Source organism: Tupaia chinensis, unplaced genomic scaffold (assembly GCF_000334495.1).
Source record: "Tupaia chinensis unplaced genomic scaffold, TupChi_1.0 Scaffold149501_1, whole genome shotgun sequence".
Lineage (NCBI taxonomy): Eukaryota > Metazoa > Chordata > Mammalia > Scandentia > Tupaiidae > Tupaia > Tupaia belangeri.
Window position 1 is genome coordinate 1,625,904 of NW_006209345.1, and position 12,336 is coordinate 1,638,239.

The following is a 12,336-nucleotide window of genomic DNA, read 5'->3' on the forward strand; positions in this document are numbered from 1 at the left end:
TTTATTTATTATTATTATCATTATTATTTTTCAGTTTGATCAGAGAGAGACAGAGTGAGAAAGAAGAAGTGAGAAAGCAAGCCACCAGGTCCGAGACTTGAACCGTGGTCGGCCATGTGGGAGTCCAGCACCTTTAACCACCATGCCACTTTAAAAATTTTAAAAAAAAAAGTTCATTCCATATTTAGGAAACAATGTGTTCTTTTAGGGCCTGCTTTATATCTCTTCCATAGGACTCACCTAGTCCCCAGGTCACAGTTGAGGGGACAGATGGTTCTCACAGTTGGGGTAATGTCCAGGTTCTCAGACAGGAAGTGTGCACAGGAGGGACTGCCCCAGGTCAGTTGGCGTGACTCCTGCCTCTGCTGCAACTCTAGCATGAATCAGGGGGTTCATCATGCCTACAGGGTTCAAGGTCCCTTGACTTTCAACCTACTTGACTGCTAACCCTGGCAGATGGGACCCCCCCCCGCCCCCGCATGGTTTTGTTACTTCTATTTGGAGCTAGCTCCACTTCTAGGGTGCTGGTTTTGTTCTTCTGGGACCTTACTCGAGGATCGCCAGGAGCCTCTGGAATCCTGACCTTTTCCTACTCATTCATCTGAAGTTCCGTCATGGATGGAGTGGTGCCCCCAAATTCATATATGGCGTCCTGGCCCCCAGTAGCTCAGGACGTGACTATATTTGCAGACAGCACCCTTAAAGAGGTGACTAAATTCAAATAAGGTTGTGGGGGGCCCTAATCCAATTGGACTGAGGTCCTATAAGAGATCAGGACACAGATACACAGAGGATGGCCACGTGAGGACAGGGAGAAAATGCTATCTACATGCCAAGCAGAGAGGCCGCCGAAGGGATCAACTCTGCAGCACCTGATCTCGGCCTTGCAGCCTGCTGGACTAAGGGCAGTGAATATCTGACATTTACACCGTCGGTCTGAACAGCAGCCCTGGCAAGTGTACACGGAGTCTTCCTCAGCAGACAGTGTGAGCACAGCCACAGGCAGAGTTTCACAAAGTGGGACTGGAGCAAGCCCTCTCCCCAGGCTGCGGCCTGTCTCACACTGGAGGGCTCAGGTCTTAGCGTCCCTGAGTGCACAGGTGCTTTGTTCCTTGTTTTCCTGAAAACTCTCCCTGCTCCCTACCTTGCGCAGGGGAGCCAGGGAGCATTCAGGCACGGCTGTGCCCATGACCTGGGGCTGACTGAGGCCAAGGATGGACCAAGCATCAGGACCCTCTTGGACGTGCTTCCTCTCTCTCTCTCATGGAAGAAAAAAAATAAAAACTTTGAAAAAGAAAAAAATGGTATACATGGCAATTCAGACTATTTGTCCTCATCCTGAGGACATGATAAACTTGTACTAATTCAATGCCAGTAGAAAATGCTAGTGTGTTGGGCTCACCTCGCGTGTAACAGGTGCCTTTCTGTGGTGCTGTCTCCTGGGCTCTTTCCGTGGGACCATTCCATCCGGGAGCAAAGGGCACCAGGATTCCAACCTTGTGTGTATTTACTAAGCTTCCCTGAGGCTTGTGTATTTTGGGTATTGTGGTGTTTCAGATCCCTGCGTGTATAGAAGAGAGAATGCAAACAAAACAATGCTGTTCTTCAGGGTTCATTTGTGAAATTTGAAATTACTCACATTTAAAATAAATTCCTAGACTGGGGAAATAAAAAAAAAAAAGCAAAATCCAAAGATTGGAATGTTTTTCTTCATTGACTTTTAATGGAAAACAAATGAGATTCTTTTAAAAAAGAAGAAGAAAAGGTTAATGGTGGGCCAGCCGGTGGTGTGATGGGTAAGGTGAGCAGCGCTCACACGCCACCTCGCAATTCCAATCTCAGGCCCGGTGGCTCGGAAAACATGCTGCGAGTATGTGCATGCGTGCCCAAGATCCTGAGAGGAAAAGGGGGGAGAAGAGACTGTGGTGTGGCCATCCACCCAGGGGTACTTTCTCTCTCTCTCTCTCTCTCTCGTGCAAATATAAACACCCTGTAGCAACTTTTTGAAATTAAAAATAGCTTTATTGAGATATAATTCACATACCAAACAATTCAGGCATTAAAAGTGTACAATTTAGTGTTTTTTGATATATTCACAGAAATGTGCAACTACCCGCACAATTTGAGAACATTTGTATCATTAAAAAAAAAAAAAAAAAAAAAAACTCCCTCTCCTTTCACCATGCCTCTCCATTTCTCCTCCTCAACCTCCAGGCTCTAGAAACCACTGATCTGCTTTCTGTCTCTATGGATTTGCCTATCCTGGATTTCAAGTAAACAGAATCATGCGTATGTGGGCTTTTGTGTCTGGTTTCTTTCTCTTCCCATGATTTTTGAGGGTTGATCTATATTGTCCTCCACGGCCTCCCTCCCCACTCAGAGCCTGGCTCCCTGGTCCACTCTATGTCTGGGCAAGTACTTCACTCTAAATAATTGGCCATTTGCTGGCCTACCCAATGAGATATCCTAAGCATCTATACAACAGGGTTGCTCTGAGGGTTAAGGGACTAAACCGTGTCAGCAATGCTAGGAATGGATGCTAACTATCCTGCTTACTGCTACCAGGACTGCTTTGGAGCTTAGCTAATGAATCAAATCTTCCCCTCAGTTGTCCAAGTAAGAACCATTACTGTTCCATGTTACAAATGAAGACACCGACGCAGAGGAGTGACTGGCCAGGTCCAAATGCAGGCCTGGTCCCACTGTCCACAGGGCTCCTGATCTCTCTGCCACATTCTCTCCTGACCGGGAGATGACTCGAGCTTGACTGGAGCACCCGGAATCCACTCAGGACGTGCTCTTCACGGGACTGGCTCATCCACTTCCCCCCCCATCTCTGCACAGACCCACCCTCATCCATTTCCACCAGCATCCAGGACTCCAGCTCAAAAAGGATCTGATGCCAGGGAATCCACCTAGGAATGATAGCCCTGTGCCCAGGAAGGGCCTGTCGCCAGTCCAGGACACCACTGGGCCCAGGAAGATAATGGTTAAACCAAGGTGCCGCCTTATAGTTTGAAACATCTCCCCTCGTACTTTCTGCTCCCTGAGCACCCCAGCCTGGAGCGGGGCCCATGCCATAAGCAAGAGGCTGTTAGGAATACCAGAGACAGCTCCTTCTGGCCAGTCCAAGTACCAGAACAAATGACAACTGCATGGATTGAAACATGGGCAGATTCTTTTTGTTTGTTTGTTTTTAAACTTCTTTTTGTTTGTTTGAGAGGTTTTTCCTATAGGGCGCATGCACTTGCCAGAGAGACAGACAGAAATAGAGAGACAGAAAGCAAGAAATCACCCCCCAGAAGAGATGGCCACACCACAATCCCTTCTCCTCCATTCTCCTCTCGGGATCTTGGGCATGCACACACACATACCTGGCGTGAGTTTAAGCCACCAGGTCTGGGACTCGAACTGCAGTGGACTACATGGGAGCCCAGTGTCATAGCCATTACACCATCTGCTGGTCCCACACAAGGAGATTCTTAATGAATGGGTAAGTCCTTCAGCAAAATCCAGCTGTGAGCTCTCCATGGTCTGACGGAGGTTGGTATGACAACTCATTCTGAAAACTGATTAGAAAAGGCAATCGGGCACTTATATTGTCTTACCTGTCTGGACCATATTTGAGAGGAGAGGGAAAGTTCTTGTTTACTGGTAGTAGAACTGAAAGCCATAGAAGGGATGGTTGAGTTAGGATGCCACCCATTTGTAGCTTTTAATGAAATAATGGATCCAGGCAAGGAACATCAAAGACTGCTGAAACCACTCCAGGAAGAGCAGGGTCAAGAAAAGGAGAGATGAGAGTAGCCATCAGGCAAATGCGAGGGTAGGTCCCGTTGGCTTTCTGGTTCTAACCTTCAGGGGAAATAACTACTTTGGGAAGCCGTGTGTTAGATATTTAGATGCAATCAGTGTTTGTCCTATGGGCACTATAATGGCATGGGGTGGTGCTTAGAAAAGTCTTGACATTAAGAATTGAAACAACGGAGCCAAATCCCACCCCCATGGATCCCAAGAACAGGCAGAGGGGAAATAAAAACTGGGAAGGGAGGACCGGAGAGATTTTACCTCCATCAAGTTCAGCTCAGGATTCACCTCCAAGGCCAGGCAGTGGCACAGCAGTAACTAGACCCTTATTGGAAAGGCTCTGGGTTCATGTCTTCCCTGAGCACACAGGATACATGCACATGTGCCCATCATCCAGGCCAGCTGAGACTGGGGGTGGCATGAAGGCTCTGTTGGTTCTACCTATCTCTGTTTCTCTCCTGGAAAAAAAAATTAAGTTAAAGAAAAAAAGAAAGATTCACCTCTCACCCAAGAGAACTGAAAACATGTCCACACAAAAACTTGTACATAGATGTTAATAGCCACATTGTTCCTAATAGCCAAGGAGTAGAAATCACTCAGATGTCCATCGATGAATGAATAGATTAAACAGAATGCAGTCTGTCCACACAGTGGCATATTACTCAGCCATAAAAAGAATGAAGTACTGACACATGCTATAACATGCATGAAGCTTAAAGACATTATTCTAGGTGAAAAGGGCCAGACATAGGCCAGTTCTGTGGCCTGACTGTTAAGACTGTCAGATCTCACATGGCCAACCATGAAGTTCGAGTCCCCAGATGCATTTCTCCATCTTGATGGAATTTGAGGTACACACCCACACACCCAGTATGATTTTCTTTTTTTTGTACACACCCACACACCCAGCATGATTTTCTTTTTTTTCAAGAGGTTTTCCGATAGGGCGCGTGTGCTCACCAGCCAGACAGAGAGAGGCAGAGAGACAGAAAGCGAGAAATCACCCCCCAGGGGGGATGGTCACACCGCAATCCCTTCTCCTCCATTCTCCCCTCGGGATCCTGGGCACAAACGCACACGCGTCCGGCGTGAGTTCTAAGACACCGGGTCCAGGATGCGAACTGCGGTCGACTACGTGGGAGTCCAGTGACATAGCCATTACGCTAACTGCTGGTTCCCCCCAGCATGATTTTCAAGCTGACAGATCCAGGATTTAAACCATGGTTGGCCATGTGGGATCTGGCTCCCTTAACACCTTGCCCTACTATGTTCTTTTTAAAGGATGAATAGTATGGTATGGAAATTACAGCTCAATTTTTCAGAAAAGATTAAAAAAAAAAGAAAAAAGAAAAAAAAAAAAACCCTGTGCTATTCTGAACAAATCACCCTGTGCGAACAGCCTGGTTGCATGCCAGGAAGCTGCCCTACTGCTGTGGGCAGGGGACACAGGAGAAGAACAAGATTGCATCCGCACTTGCCTTGCATTCCACTCAAGTTCTTCCCACTGAAGGCCCCTGTGACCCAGCAGCTGCCTTGATGATCCTGTCCCCTCCTCCTCTCTCATCCCACGTGCATCTTCCCAGCATTCAGACATGCTCTGCACTGTCCTGAGCCCTCGTGTACCTGCCTGGAACTCCCTTCTTCTTGATTTCAGTATAGTCAAGGTCCCTTAAGGTCTCAGCCCAGACGGCCCAGCCTGAAGGGACTTTCCCACCACTCGCTCTAAATTAGCACTGGCCGTGGCCCTCCTTTACCACCTGGCCACATTCCCCATCTTCTTCTTCTTCGTTCACTCGTCTATGTCTGCAACCTTGTCCATGGCTGTATTCATAGCACCTCACACGGTCACTGGCTAACAGCAGGTGCTTAATAAATGCATATACATGGATGAGGGAATCTCTGCCCTAGAGGAGACCCGGGGACATTCAGGGCTCTCCGCTTGCTGACAATGAAAGAGGACTTGGCCATTTGGGGAAGAGGGTTTTTTTCCCTCTTTTCTTTTTTTTCTTTTTTTTTTATTCCTTTGGTAGAGATTTTTGCCTTAGGACACATGTCCTCCTTGGATTGAGAGAGATAGGCACAGTGAGAGGGAAAGTGAGAAATCAGCCCCTGGGGGGATGGCCATGCTGCATTCCCTTCTCCTCCATTCTCTTACTGGGATCTTGGTCACCCATACACATGCACCCCACATGATTTTCAAGCCACTAGGTCTAGAATTTGAACTGTGGTCAACCATGTGGGAGTTCAGAGATGTCTGTTCGCTATGCCATCTACTAGTCCCTGGGGAAGATTTTTCTATAGCCAGGGTTAAACCATCCCTTCCCTCCTATCTACATGACAGTCCCAGTCCTTGGAGAGAAGGGGGTCCACAGAGGGATTCTGACTCCATTTTACTTGGAACAAGCAGGACTCATGGGGGTTGTGATCAGAAAAAAACATCTTTTGCTCTTCTTGTTCTTCCAAGTGTATTCAGAGGGGTCAGTTCTTCTCCAGCTGTGGGTAAACACTTGGATTGACCCCTCTGAATACACCAGGTGCCAGGCTCTGCCACCCCAGACAGGTATCCAGGCCAAGAAGGCATTGACACTCGTGCTGAGGTTGGATGGCCTCCAGTGCCCCACCCTGATGTCCATCAATGGGCTCCTGTACCTCTCTCAGCGAACATGGTGGCAACTCAAAGCAGGGTCTGGCTCCAGAATCCTTCTGCAAAAGTGGGGAATGGGGCAGGCAGGAGAACAGGTGCTGGCATCTGTGTCATCTGAGCCAAACAGGGTGGGACAGGGGGTGTGGGCCTTGAGACAACAGAGGGGCAGAACAGCAGAGGCTACCACTCCACAGAGGCTGAAACTCTGTGGCCTGGGAGCCTGCCCTCCCAGGGACAAATATAGCCCAAAGCTATTCTAAGGGCCACCTAATCACTCCTAAGGGCTTTGACGTCAGATGGCCCCATGTTGTCTGTGAATGCATATTTACACAGAAGAGCAATCAAGTGGAGAAGGATAAAGGCTCTTTTTTTTTTTCCCCCAGTTTTTGCCATAGGGCATGTGTGCTTGCTGGAGAGAGACACAGAGAGAAGGAAAGTGAAAATCATCCCAGAGGGTTGGCCACTGTAACCCCTTCTCCATTCTTCTCTTGGGATTTTTTTTTTTTTTTTGGAGAGGTTTTTGCTATAGGGCGCATGTGCTCGCCAGACAGACAGAGAGAGTCAGAGAGACAGAAAGCGAGAAATCACCCCCCAGCGGGGATGGCCACGCCGCAATCCCTTCTCTTCCATTCTCCTCTTGGGATCTTGGGCACGCACGCACACGCGCCTGGCATGAGTTTTAAGCCACCGGGTCTGGGACGCGAACCGCGGTTGACTACATGGCAGTCCAGCGACATAGCCATTATGCTAACTGCTGGTCCCCTCCTCTTGGGATTTTGGGCACGCGCACATGCACGCCTGGCGTGTTTATCAAGCATCCAGGTCAGGGTCTTGAACCACAGTCAGTCATATGGGAGTCCAGGGCCTTAACCACACCACCTACCGACCCAGAACAGGCTCTTTCTTAGAGGAGCCCTCTGCAGCAGCCTCCAGCAGCTGCTTCCAGCTTGCATTCTTCATTCTAAAGCACAGTTTCCCCTCCCACAGCCAGGAAGTGGGAGCCCCTGGTACAGAAGGGGCCTCAGTGGTGCTCTACCCCACCCAGTCCTGAACAGAGGAGGTCCTCGATGACCCTTTTAGTTATAAACTATAGAACAACCTTCAAAAAGTTCATTAAAAATGTGTATTATGAAAAAAAAATGCAAGGATTTAAAATTTTTTTGCACCAAAATAAACTCATACCTTAATTCCATTTTCCCACAAATTTTTTGAAGGCCCCTTGTATAATCAGTAATCCAAACCAGATAAGAATATCAATAATAAGCGGTACCATCAATTACACCTTTAGTATAGAAAGTTGTAAGCTGGGTGGGGGTGGAGTCCAAGGAGCCTTGTCCAGCATTTGGCCACCCTCTTGGTTAGGAAGGGAAGGGAGCCTGACCACTCCAAAGTCCTGAGACATACCCTGAATGAGGAAGGTGACCTGGGTGGCCATGACCGCCCCAAGGAGAGATGAGCAGTAAACCAGACAAGCTGAGGGTCAAAGACAGGAGAAAGGACTGGACAAGGAGCAAGGAGCCGAAGGCCAGGAAGGCTAGGGTTAGAAGCCCAGGCCGGGAGGCCCCATGGCATAGCAGTTGGGCACTGCACAGAGGAAGCCACATCACATATGGTCCATCAGGTCCAAGTACCAGCCCTGCTGGCTTGAAAAATAGCAAACACAGAATCCTGGCAGAATGGGGAATGAGAGGAAAAAGGACTGCGGCATAACCAGAGCCTACTGAGGGGGGTTCTCTCCATCCTCCCCGGGTCTCCCCGCTTGCTTTATCTTTTCTCTCTTGTGTGCATGCACACACTTTCTGGCATTACAAAGATGAAGAAGGAAAAGGAGAAGAAGGGCCAGCCAGATGGCATGGTGGTTAAGGTACTGGATCCCAAATGGCCAGCTTTAGGGTTGGAGTCCTGGACCTGGCAGCTTGAAAAACACACCAGGCACGTGTGTGTGCATGCCCAAAGTCCTAAGAGGAGAAGGGACTGGGTGTGGCTATACCCTGGGGGTGGTTTCTTAACTACCCCACCCCCATCACTCTCTGGCAAGGACATGCATCCTATAGGAAAAAAAAAATCTTAATAGCCAATAAAACATGGGCACTGAAGAACTGGAACAGACACCCCAGACATACCTAGGGTAGGTGCTGGACCCCTCTGTGGCAGATGCCAACCCTTTAGGGGCTGGGTCATTGAGAGAGAGGTCCCGGGGTCCTGGGGGAGGAATGTTGGGTCAATGTAGTAGTGTGATTTCAGGAGCTTGGAATAAAGACTAGTTATCAACCAGTACAGAGACAACTCAGTACTTTAATGGCCTCAAGGACTTTACCACATATGTAGCGGCTGAATGCCAGCATGGGTGACGAGTGGAAAGCTGGCAGCATGTGCTTAGCCATCTGAGCAGCACAGATGGCCCTGGGCAGGGGAGTGCGGGTGAACCACAGGCAATGGTCAAGGCTGCGCCAACCGCTTCTCCTGGCTCTGCCTAGGAGCCGAGGGAGATAGGATGAGAGCTGGGCAACACTTCTGGGAAACTGGGCAAGGCATGGAGGTCACTGGGAGGGAAGAAGGTATTCAGGGGCCACGTGATGTGCCAGAATCAGGGGTCTCTGTGCCAGCCCTGTTCACCTGGAAAGAGGAGAGCTAGGGGTGGGCACAGTCCCCCTCCCAAGTTACTGCCATCCTGCTGGGCTAGTGCCCCTCAGGAGACATGTCCTTAACTCCAGTGGGCACCAGTCCCCTGCACATTCCATGCACACAGTGGGCATTCAGCATGTGCTTGGTCAGGTGAGAGTGTACTCCCCCGTGTTGGGCCAGACTCCCTCTCACCCTGTCCTTTGGGTTCCTCTCCACCTCCTACTGCAAGGACCCACAGCCTATGTGATCTCATGTGATCAGTACCTCCCCTCCCCACCCCACCCCACTCCCCCTGCCCTCATTTCCTACCACCCCTACTCACTCCGGTCTATTGTGCCTCCAGGCCTTTGCGCTTGCTGTCCCCTCTGCCCAGATTGTTTTCCCCTGATGTGTGCAGAGTTCCATTCCTCATTTTCTTCGGGTCACTGCTCAAACGTCACCTGTTTGGAGGAGGTTCTCCTGACCACCTTACATGAAATAATGCAACGCTCACACCTCCATCTTCCCACCCTGCTTCGTTTTTCCCCAGAGCTATGTCTGGAGGGCACCAGGAGGGCAGGGACCATGTCTGATGGCAAAGACTGCAGTCTGTCGACAAAAACCTAACTTTTAGAATGAAAAAGCAGGCCACGTGTGCTTACTTAGTTTTACTTCTTTTTAGATTTTGTTACTAGAAGCATGCAAATTTCCTGGGAAATGGACCATCCGAGAAAAATTAAGAAGCTGCCGCCGTTAATCCTAGTCACATTATTTTCCCTGCAGTCCGTTTTGTCTGACATTAACACAGCAGTGGATTAATAGCGTTCTTCCGACTGGTGCTTGCAGGATATCTCTTCTCACCTTCTTCAACTTTTATCCTTTCCGTCTTCTTATCCATCAGGCATGTCACTCGTACACAGTCCATAACCGGGTTGAGGTGTGACTCTGCACATTAACATCAGCTCAGCAGTAAGCAGGTCTGTGGGTACGACTCCTCCAGCCCTCCCTGGGGTCAGCTCTAAGGGTTGCACAGATGAGCCAGGGGAGTCCCAGCCCTCACTGAGGGGCCACGTGATTGAGGGAAAGGACTGGCTCAGAATTTGAGCCCCAGCTTCCCCACTGCCTCCCTGCCCACCCAGTGCCCCCCTCAGAGTCTATTTTCTCATCTGTAAACCAGGGGTAGTCACCTCTCCTTTCTCACACATCTGGCTGTGGTCCAGAAGGGATGTGCAGGTGCCATGTCCCTTAGTCACTGGCCCTTCCAGCTTGAGGGTGCCTGCAGTGGGTTAGAGCTACCTGGGTATTCGTCAAGGATAGGGAGTTAGTTCTTGAGGCTGGTTGTTAGAAAAGAGAGATGAGCCAGGAGCTCTCCCTACAAGGGCCCACCATTCTCCGTGCTCTGTCAGCCACCAAGTAGGCCCAAGACTTTGGACTTTCCAGCCAGAATCATGAGTTTGTAAATACACTTCTACTTTATAAAAACACCCAGGTTTAGGTATTACTGCTAGCAATGCAAAAGCAGATTAAGGCAGAGATAGACAGTAAGTCAGTGGCAGGTCAGCCAGTGGCATGGGGGTTGGGGCAGATGGATCTCATATGGCCAACTATGTGGTTTGAGTCCCAGACCCAGCAGTTTGAAAAACACGTGTGCATACATGCCCCAAATCCCAGAAAGAAACGGAAGTGCTTTCTCACTTTCCTTCTCTTCCTCTCTCCAGGGAGTGCATGACCCCACTAACAAATTTTTTTAAAAAAAGAAAGTTAATTAGTGGCCACCAGAGGCTGACAAAAAGGAAGAATAGGGAGTGATTGCTAAGAGGTACAGGTTTTCCTTCTGGGCTAACAAATGTTTTGGAACTTCATAGAGATGATGATTATACAACACTGAGTATACTGAATGCTAACACATGGCTTACTTTTAAAATATAAATGTCATGTTATGTGAATTTTATCTCAACATCAACAAAAGCAAAATCTGCAAGAAGCTTGCCTGGTGGTGGGTCTAGTAGCTACGTGATGGCATTGAGAACAGGTTCTTTCCATGCTGCATTGTCCTTAGGGAACCGGCTTTTGTCCCTAGGTGCACTCATAGTCACAAAATAGCTGCAGGGTTCTAGACATTGTGTCCCCACACAACTGCATTGAAAGGCTAGAAGCATCAGTGAGGCCAGGGTAGTGATAGGCACCTCAAATGACTCTCCTTTTAGTGGGAAGGAAGGGCTTTCCCAGAGGCTTTCTCTCCTCCACTCACTGGACAGAATCAGGTTCCCAGGCCCCACAAGAACAAGCATAGGTCAGGAGATGGGGCTTGCTCTGACTGGCTTAGACCTCTCGAAGCCTATCCCCTGGAGCCAAGCAGCACTCCAGAACCACAGCAGGGTTCTGCCCGCTGGGTCCTTGTTGTCAGATGCTTCCTTTAGCACCCAAAGTGCAGGAAGTTCCAAGATGTTATGCCCAGTACATCGTATAAATAAATCAATTCTCCTATCAGATAAACACAGACTGACATCTGCGTGGGACAGACTGGGCTAGTGGGAGAAAGCGCTCAGGCCCTGTCCTGCTGGTCCGAGAGCTTCCGCCTCTGCTGCCATGAGACAGAGCTCGCCGGGGGCTGTTGCCTCCCTGCCTCTGCCCACAGCCAGGGTCCTCGTGCAGAACATCTCTGGGCGGATGTCCATCAGCCTAACTGACATCACTGGAAAATCCAGAATTCTCATTTGCATACACTTCCAGGAGTGTGGAACTTCTGGGCAGCATATGTGAATTGAACATGAAAGTACATACATTATGAAAAACATGTGAGCAGCGCTTCCTGAGCCATGAAGTCATCCTTCACTCCAGCCAGAAATGTGGGGGTCTTCCGAAGTCCCTTACCGCGCAGAGGACAAGTCAGCAAGTTCTGATGACTTAACTCATGAATATTCAGCAGATGTGCCCCTCGTGCCCACGTGGCCCTGGCCACCTCTCCAGACTCTCGCTCTGACTCTTGGCCAGTCTTCAGTCTTCATGGACAACTGTCCACCTCAGTCACCTTCTCCTCAAATGGCCACCAGGGGGACTTTTCTAAAACACAAACTGAGTCCGTATCCCCTCCTTGCTGCTCACCTCCCCCGACCCATGTGAGATCCAAGCTGGCCTTCAGTCAATAAGGACACAACGGATGTCCAAGATGGAGAAAGAACAGGAGGATCTCAGACCCCAGAGACCTGGCCTCTCTGTGGTGCTCACTGCAAAATGGGAACTGCCATGACCTGATCAACCGTGTGGCTGGAAAACCAGCA

General features: G+C 49.4%; 1 long non-coding RNA gene across 1 annotated transcript in view; it reads right to left on the bottom strand.

The window, feature by feature from the left end:
* Positions 1-4,149: 4,149 nt before the first annotated feature.
* The window catches only part of LOC106734180 (uncharacterized), an 18,589-nt gene continuing 10,402 nt past the window's right edge, over positions 4,150-12,336 (bottom strand). Inside the window, exons 2-3 of the long non-coding RNA XR_001369909.2 lie at positions 9,399-9,516; positions 4,150-4,265 (exon numbers count right to left, since the gene is read on the bottom strand). This is a non-coding gene — a long non-coding RNA (uncharacterized LOC106734180). The remainder of the gene's footprint in view (positions 4,266-9,398; positions 9,517-12,336) is intronic.